Genomic DNA, 8,028 nt, shown 5'->3' with positions numbered 1-8,028 from the left:
TATAAAGATAATGTATATGCTTTCGCCTCTCAAATTTTAGTATGAAAAAAAAATGAAAAGTTGATGTCTTTATGAAATCTTTTTATAAGAAATTAAAATGCCAAATATATCAATTCTAAGAATAACATTATTCGTCCTTGAAGCTCTCCTTCTATGAATGTATTGCGTGCAAGCGACACTATGAATGCATAAAGCCATAAATCCATCCCTATAGGCCATAGCTAGCTAGTCCCCTTTTTTTTCTCCTCCTTTTCGTGTTTTAAAAATGCTTCTTAAATAAAAAGGAAAAACTTCTGTTTGTACTCATAAATTTTGTGAACGTTGATAAAAATACCCACCAAACAAAAAAACTAACGTTGTACCCATAAAAGATGGGTTCTGTGTGACAATAGTATCCAGACCGTTATTTTTTGTTAATTTTTTAATAAAATTCCCAAATCAACCCTTCTATCTTCATCCCCAAATTCCAAATTTCACAACCCTAATCCCTTTTCTTCCTCTGCACCTCCGGTGAGTTCCCACGAAGCCCTCCAAGCCACCTTCTCCAACCGCAAACAAGATTCCCATTCTCGATCTCAATCCTCTCTCTTCTCCATCTCCGTCTCCATCTTCTCTGCCTTCTTCATCATCAACTCCCTCGTCTCCCTCTTCGACGCACACAACTCAAACAATGCCATTGGCTCCGTCCTCCAACTCCAGCTCCTACAATCGCCCTCCTCTTCCCCTCTTACTCCCTCCTCTCTCTCTTCACCTTCCCCCTCCCTTTTCCCTCATCATTATTAGAACTCCTTGCCGCATTCGCCTTCGTCCAAGAGTTCCTCTTGTTCTCTACCTTCAGAGGAAGGATCCAAGCGGGGTCGAAAATCGTTACTACAGTCTCTTGCTGGTTCCTATCGCTGTATGTGTTTTCTCCACTTTTCTTGAATTGAAGTCTCCGGGCTCCGCTTTTCCCAAATTGGGCCGTGGAATGGGCTTCATCCTTCAGGGCACGTGGATCATTCAGATTGGCCTGGCTTTGTTCTCCGGCTGGGTGGTGCAAGGGTGCTCCCTGCACCAGCTGAACAGAGAAAACTATACTCTGAGGTGCAAGGGCCACATGGACTACCACAGAGCCAGCGCCCTTGCCACACTTCAGTTCAACTGCCAACTTGCTCTCATGGTTGTTCTTTCTGTTGGTGCTTATTCGGTAATCTCTGCGAGGAATGGAGGATCTCTAGAATCTTCTTCTGCTGCTACCAGTTACAGGCCGATTGGTTTTGCTGAGATGCATCAGTTGGAGAATTCCATGAATTTCACTTTGGATTCTAATGATGATGATGGTGAAGAGAGACAGAAGGGGACTGTTGTTGAACATGGTAATGGGTTGCGAAATTTAAAATTTGGGGAAGAAGATACAAGGGATAATTTGGGAATTTTATTAAAAAATCAACAAAAAATTACGGTCTGGATACTATTGTCACACGGAACCCATCTTTTATGGGTACAACGTTAGTTTTCTTGTTTGATGGGTACTTTTGTCAGTGTTCACAAAATTTATGGGTACAAATAGTAGTTTTTCCAAATAAGAATTATATCTCTTTTTATTTAAAACCTCCATAATCTTTTTAAGATTTGAATTAATAAGCCAAGAGTGCAATATTATTTTCTGCATAAAATAGATTTAATCTTTTCTCCTTATTAAATTAATAAGCCAAGAGTGCATAAAATTATTACTACTACTACTACATACTACCAATTACCAAATGCTTATTTGAACGTCATTAAATCGATAAATTTTTATTTTTTTTATTTTTTAGGGTGTTTGGTGTTTGTTTAGTAGTAAAAATAAAAGTACTAGAAAAATAAAAAAAAAAATCTTTTTTGAGAAGCTGTAATTTACATCTTTTTTTAAAAGATTTTTTTTTTAAAAAAAAGATGTTTTTCATGTAATAAATAAACAAAAAAGTATTTTTATATTGTTATATCCAAACACAATTGATAGATAAAAAGATCTTTTTGCATGAGATGCCCAAACATAAATTACTTTTGCTTTTCAATAAAATCTTTAAAAAAATAACTCGAAAAAATATTTTTTCTTAAAAGCTCACAATTTGGCTCTATAATGTAACTAATTTTTCCATTAATTAATGTATATAGGTTCTCACATTGCTTTGTGAGAAGATCTAGTGGAGGTAGCAGCAGCTTGCATTTCGGTTCAAAAGCAGTGATACATCCTGAAGATGCAACACCACTGGTGCAACTTCCAAGTAACGAAGTACAGCTTTATTATGTTGATCTAGAGGGAATCAGCGTTGGCAACACCAGAGTTAACATTCCTCCGGCGATCTTCAAGCGAACAAGCGATCGCCGCGGAGGATTCCTCATTGATTCCGCATCAAGGTACACAATGCTTAGAAGCGACGCTTATGATGCGTTTCTAAACTTGGTTAAACAAATGGTGACTAACGTGCATGTAGTACCGTATCCACCAGAAGAGCAAGACAAAACAATTTACAAGAAAGAGTTCTGCTTTACATCCACCAATAGCACTGAAAGAGAGTTGTTGCCAAGGGTGACGTTGCACTTCGCTGGTGGTGTTGATCTTCAGCTGATTAATGACGTTGTTTATATTGAATATGTTGAGCCTCTTTGGTGCCTTGGCATTCTTAGATCTGATTCCAAAGATGACGTGTCGTTCCTTGGGAATATTCAAATGATGAACTTGAATATTGGGTTTGATCTTGAGAACAATAAGGTTTCTTTCACAAATACAGTTTGTGCAGCTTCGGGGTATAATGACATGTTGATATAGATTTTATAATTTGTAACTATTAATTAGTTATTATTATTATTTTTAATAGTGTGAGATTATATATAATAATATGTGATTACTCATTTTTTTTACTGGTTAATAAAAGTATTGGCCCTAAACTTAGTGTTTGTTTAAGTGTCATTAAATCGATAAAAAAAAGATATTTTTTTAATGAAAAAAGTTTTTTTTTAATTTTTAGTGTATTTAACAAATTTTTAATAGTAAAAATAAAAAAAAATAGAAAAATAAAAAAATTATTTTTTTTGAAAAGTTACAATTTACATCTTTTTTTTAAAATATTTTTTTTAAAAAATTATTTTTCACATAATAAATAAACAAAAAAATATTTTTATCTTATTTTACTCAAACATATTTTTTTTTTTTGAAAGAAAGAAAAAGCTCAACACTCGAAGTGGAGCATATACGGAATAAGGTAAAAACAAGACTAACTAGCTCTTATGTCATCTTCGGCATAGCTATCAACAACATAAGCTAGTTCCCACACCATTCCGCAGCACTAAGAAACGATTGTGTCACACACTCTACAACGCCTACTGTATTGTTCTGAAAGATTACATCATTTCTCCGTAACCAAATGTTCCATATCACTGAAAAGAACCCAACTAGCCATAACTTGCGTACCTCCTGTCTCATAGGCATGTACCTCCAACTCTCAAAGTGATCTTTCAAGGTGCCAGGAGCTGTCCACTCCTGACCAAATTTCGAAATCCATCCACACCGCACTTGCCAAGAAAACTCACAAGCAACCAACAGGTGATGAACACTTTCAACTGCTTTCTTACACAACACACACAGATTATCATGTGGTCCCAGGATACCCAACCTACTAAGCCAGTCCTTTGTGTTGATCCAGTCAATCAGAGCAAACCAAGAGAATAACTCAACTCTAGGCGGAACTAAACCTCTCCAAATCTCTTTTGTGAATCTGTACCTCAGAATCTCCTCATCCAGAGTCGCTTCCTGCAAAATCTGCACAAATGAGTTAGTCGTATAAACACATTCCTTATCGAATTTCCACACCACTCTATCTTGCACTTCTGCTATCAGCCTAACAGATTGCAAGGCATGCAGCAGCTGATCTAAAGTCTCTGATTCCCACTGGCGGAGCTTCCGCCTCCACTGAAAATGCCAAACCCACTCTATCTCATCCCAAAACCCACAATTCCCAATTGGTGATCCTTTTTTGTTCGAAATCAAGAAGAGTCTCGGATAAGAGTCTTTCAGCTTTCCTATTTGCAGCCACGTATCCTCCCAAAATCTGGTAGTCCTGCCATCCCCTACCTCAATAGCGAGGCCATCAATCATCTTCTGCCTTACTTGTTGCTCCTTTATTTGTAGATGACATATATCTCTCCATGGACCCCCTCTCACTGGTAAAGTCTGAGTAGACAGCAACTGATTTGGGTTCAGTATATTGCAAGAACACACAATCTTCTTCCACAACGGACAGTCCTCCTTCGAGAAACGCCACCACCATTTAAACAGTAAAGCAGTGTTGCGAACCACTACGTCACCCACTCCCAGCCCTCCTAGCTTCTTTGGTGCCTGGATCACCTCCCACTTCACAAGAGCCATGCCAGGTCGTCCGTCATCCTTCCCCCAGAAGAACCTTCTCTGCAAAGAAATGATTCTTCGAGCAACCACATTTGGCATTTTATACAGGCTCAGGTAGTACACTGGTAGGCTGTTTATTATAGACTTAATGAGTACCAGCTTTCCAGCCTTACTTAGCACCTTCGCTTTCTATAGGCTAAGCTTCTCTTCCACCTTCTCTATAACCGATTTTCAAGTTTTTACTAACCGCAGATTTGCTCCTAGGCTAATATCAAGATACCTCACCAGCAGGGTTGCTTCCTGGCATCCAAGCATCTGACACATCCGACTAGTCCACTCCTGACTGTAATTCACTGGTATCAAACTAGACTTCTCAAAGTTAATGCTCAGTCCCGACATAACCTCGAAACACCTCAGAAGTCTCTTATAACTCTTCACTGTCCCCTCCTCTGGCGGGCAGAATAATATTGTGCCATCTGCAAATTGTAAGTGTGATAACTCAATATCATCCCTACCGACCAACAGTGGAAAAATGCAACCATTCCTCACTGCCTTGCCGATCATTCTGTTGAGCACATCCACTACCAAGACAAACAAAAATGGTGATAATGGGTCACCTTGACGAAGTCCCCTCTCCATTTTGAATGCTTTTGAAGGGGATCCATTAACCAGAATAGAGATGGATGCCGACCTTATACACTCCTTAATCCATGCCCTCCATGTACTGCCGAAACCCATCTTCTCTAACACAGTATCAACAAAGCACCATTTAACTCTATCATAGGCTTTGTGGAAGTCCAGTTTGATAATCGCTGATGCCTTTCTTTGTCGTTTTAGCCAATGTACCGTTTCGCATGCAATTAAAGCTCCATCGTGTATCTTCCTTCCTTTCACGAAGACACTCTGCTGGGACTCTCCCACTAATCCTGGCATCACTCTCCCACTAATCCTGGCATTACTCAAATATAATTGATAAATAAAAAGATCTTTTTATATGAAATATTTAAATATAAAATTACTTTTATTTTTATAAAAAATATTTTTTAAAAAATCATAATTTTTTTTTTCAAAAATATCACCCAATCAAACCCTAATTTTAAATTTCTCATCTTCCTCCTCTTTTTTCTTAATTTTCTAATCTTTAAAAAATTAGTTGTTCATGCATGTAAGAGTCAACTATATCCGCAGCATCTGAAGACTGAAACCTAAATTTGCCTCTAGCAGTCTAGCTAGAAGCTAATTAACCTTTAATTTCCGTGGCTTAATTAAGATCATGATATTGAACATTGTTTAAATTCAGTTATCACTCATGGATAAATGACTACGTAATAGTTTTTAGAATAAGAGTTTTGTGAACTTGTTTTCTAAGAACATATTATACTATTTATATAAATAAATTTGATTACTCGTTTATTATAAATTTAATTATTTTACAATGATAAATTTAGTTTTTCGGATGACTAAATAATGAGAGAGTTAGAAAATAATATGTAGATATACAGATTATATATAGTTCTGCAAGCTAATAATAAGGCCTATCGTATTTTTATTTTATTTTTTAATTTCTTTTTATACCATTCATCATGGTTCCATCTTATCCTATTTCTTTTGGGATGAGCTGACTATGGATCAATAAAGTGATAAAATATAGTAACTTATATTCCATAATAATTAAAGTATAGTAAGTTATGCCAACGAATTATATTTTTTTTTTATTTTTATCTAAGAAATTATGAGTTTGAGTCTCTTTGTTTATAAAAAAATATAGTAAATTATATTTCATAATAATAACTAATTCATACATATTTTTTATTGAACACAACATAAGTTTTAATAATTTCTTCTATCTCATTTACAAATAACTTTAAAAATCTCATCTTCATCAAATTCAATTCAAAATTTCATATTTTTCTTCCATGGTAGGGGTATCCAATAATATAGATCCCTACTTATATATTAAGAAAAAGAATTCAAAAATTAATCATTTTTATTTATATTAGTTAATAATTTTAGCTAAAACGCACTCTATTAATGTATTTAGACCTTTTTTAACACCAATTTATAAAATATATTGATTAACTAAGTTTTGTTTAAAAAAAATAAATTGTGTTAATTTTATAGCATTGCTCAGATATTATATAGCCAATTACCTTGCATAAGAAAATGGAGCACGAATCCGCATAATCTATATATATTCCAGCTTTGAAATCTTTATGGTAATGGATTATATTCGTTACTTAAGCACTATTGAATTAACTACATGCCACTTTTCATACATTGCATCTAAGTAAATTGGATGTCCTTACCAAACAAAAGATGCCATTTTATGTTTCTTTAACTTATATGATGGAAGTACTACACATACTATTTTCAAATGCAACAAAATCTTCAGTGGATAGGCGCAGTTTGAAGAAACAGCTTAATTAAGCTCCTCTTAAAAAAATAATTTAAATAATAAATAATTATATTAAAAGTAGCTTATAAATAAGTTATTTTGTATTTAGATTTTTAACTTTAAAAGTACTTATTTTATAGAAATATGATAAAAAATAGAAGTATTATGAGAGAAGTCATTTTTTTTAACTTCTGTATAAGCTCCTAAATAACTTCTTAAAAAGCCGTAATTTGATTTTAAAAATTGTACCAGACATTAATATTATTACTTTTCATAAGTCAAAAACTAAAAAAAGTTACTTTTAAAACTTCCCAAACGGTCCTTAAATCTATGTACTTGTTATCATTATATGTATGTCCCCTATATATATGTGTATCCATTATAATAAAATGAATAAATATCATGGTTATGAGAATCGAATCGAGATGATCGATTTAATAAAGTTAATCGGTTATCATATTAATTCGATTCCAAAAAAAAAATAATTGATAACAAATTGGTTAAAGAATTAAAAAATCAATTAAAAAGTGATTAATCGATATAATTTTTAACAATTAATCAAATTAAAATAATAAAATACAAAATATTATTTTTTTAAAAATATATATTTTATATATAAATATATTATTTTATAATATTTGATTTAATTTCAATTAAATTTCGTTTAAATTTTTAATTTTATTAGTTCAATGATCACTTCGATTTTTTGAACTATGATGAATATTAATTAGATGATATATATTGACTTATAAGGTTATTATGCCTAATTATCTGACTCTGATAACTATATATTACTTCACCATAATTTTTACTCCTGTGGCTATGCTGAAGCCATGCATTTTCTGCTTATTATATTTATGACATGTGATGGAAATAAAATCAAATGGAATATAACAAACCAGTTGTCTCTTTTCTTTTCTTGCACATTTAGCTCTCTTAGGTTCTTTTCTAGGTAGCCCGTAGACTCTTATTATTATTATTATTAAATATAATTTATATATATGCATAGTACTTTTGACTTTTTTTACCCCAATAAAGAATCAATCATTGCTTTAGTTTGCATCCACTAAAGTGGAGTCCCAAAAATATGTGAAGCTGAGTTATAGTTAAACAAGTGACTTCAAAAAAGATGTGATAACTCTTATATAAGCTTAAAAAGAAAAAAAATTGGAATTTTCAATTTATTGATCTCATATTAATATTAACTTGTTAAAATTAAATTATATAAATTTTTTGCATGTGGTTATGTTATTTTTTAATCTTATTC

At 33.2% G+C, this 8,028-nt stretch overlaps 1 pseudogene; it reads left to right on the top strand.

Annotated features, from left to right (window-relative positions):
- On the top strand, window positions 430–2,791 carry LOC107606674 (annotated as a pseudogene).

This window comes from Arachis ipaensis, chromosome B07 (assembly GCF_000816755.2).
Source record: "Arachis ipaensis cultivar K30076 chromosome B07, Araip1.1, whole genome shotgun sequence".
In the NCBI taxonomy this organism is placed as follows: domain Eukaryota; kingdom Viridiplantae; phylum Streptophyta; class Magnoliopsida; order Fabales; family Fabaceae; genus Arachis; species Arachis ipaensis.
The sequence above is the reverse complement of the archived record's forward strand: the minus strand, read 5'-3'. Positions and strand labels throughout refer to the sequence as shown.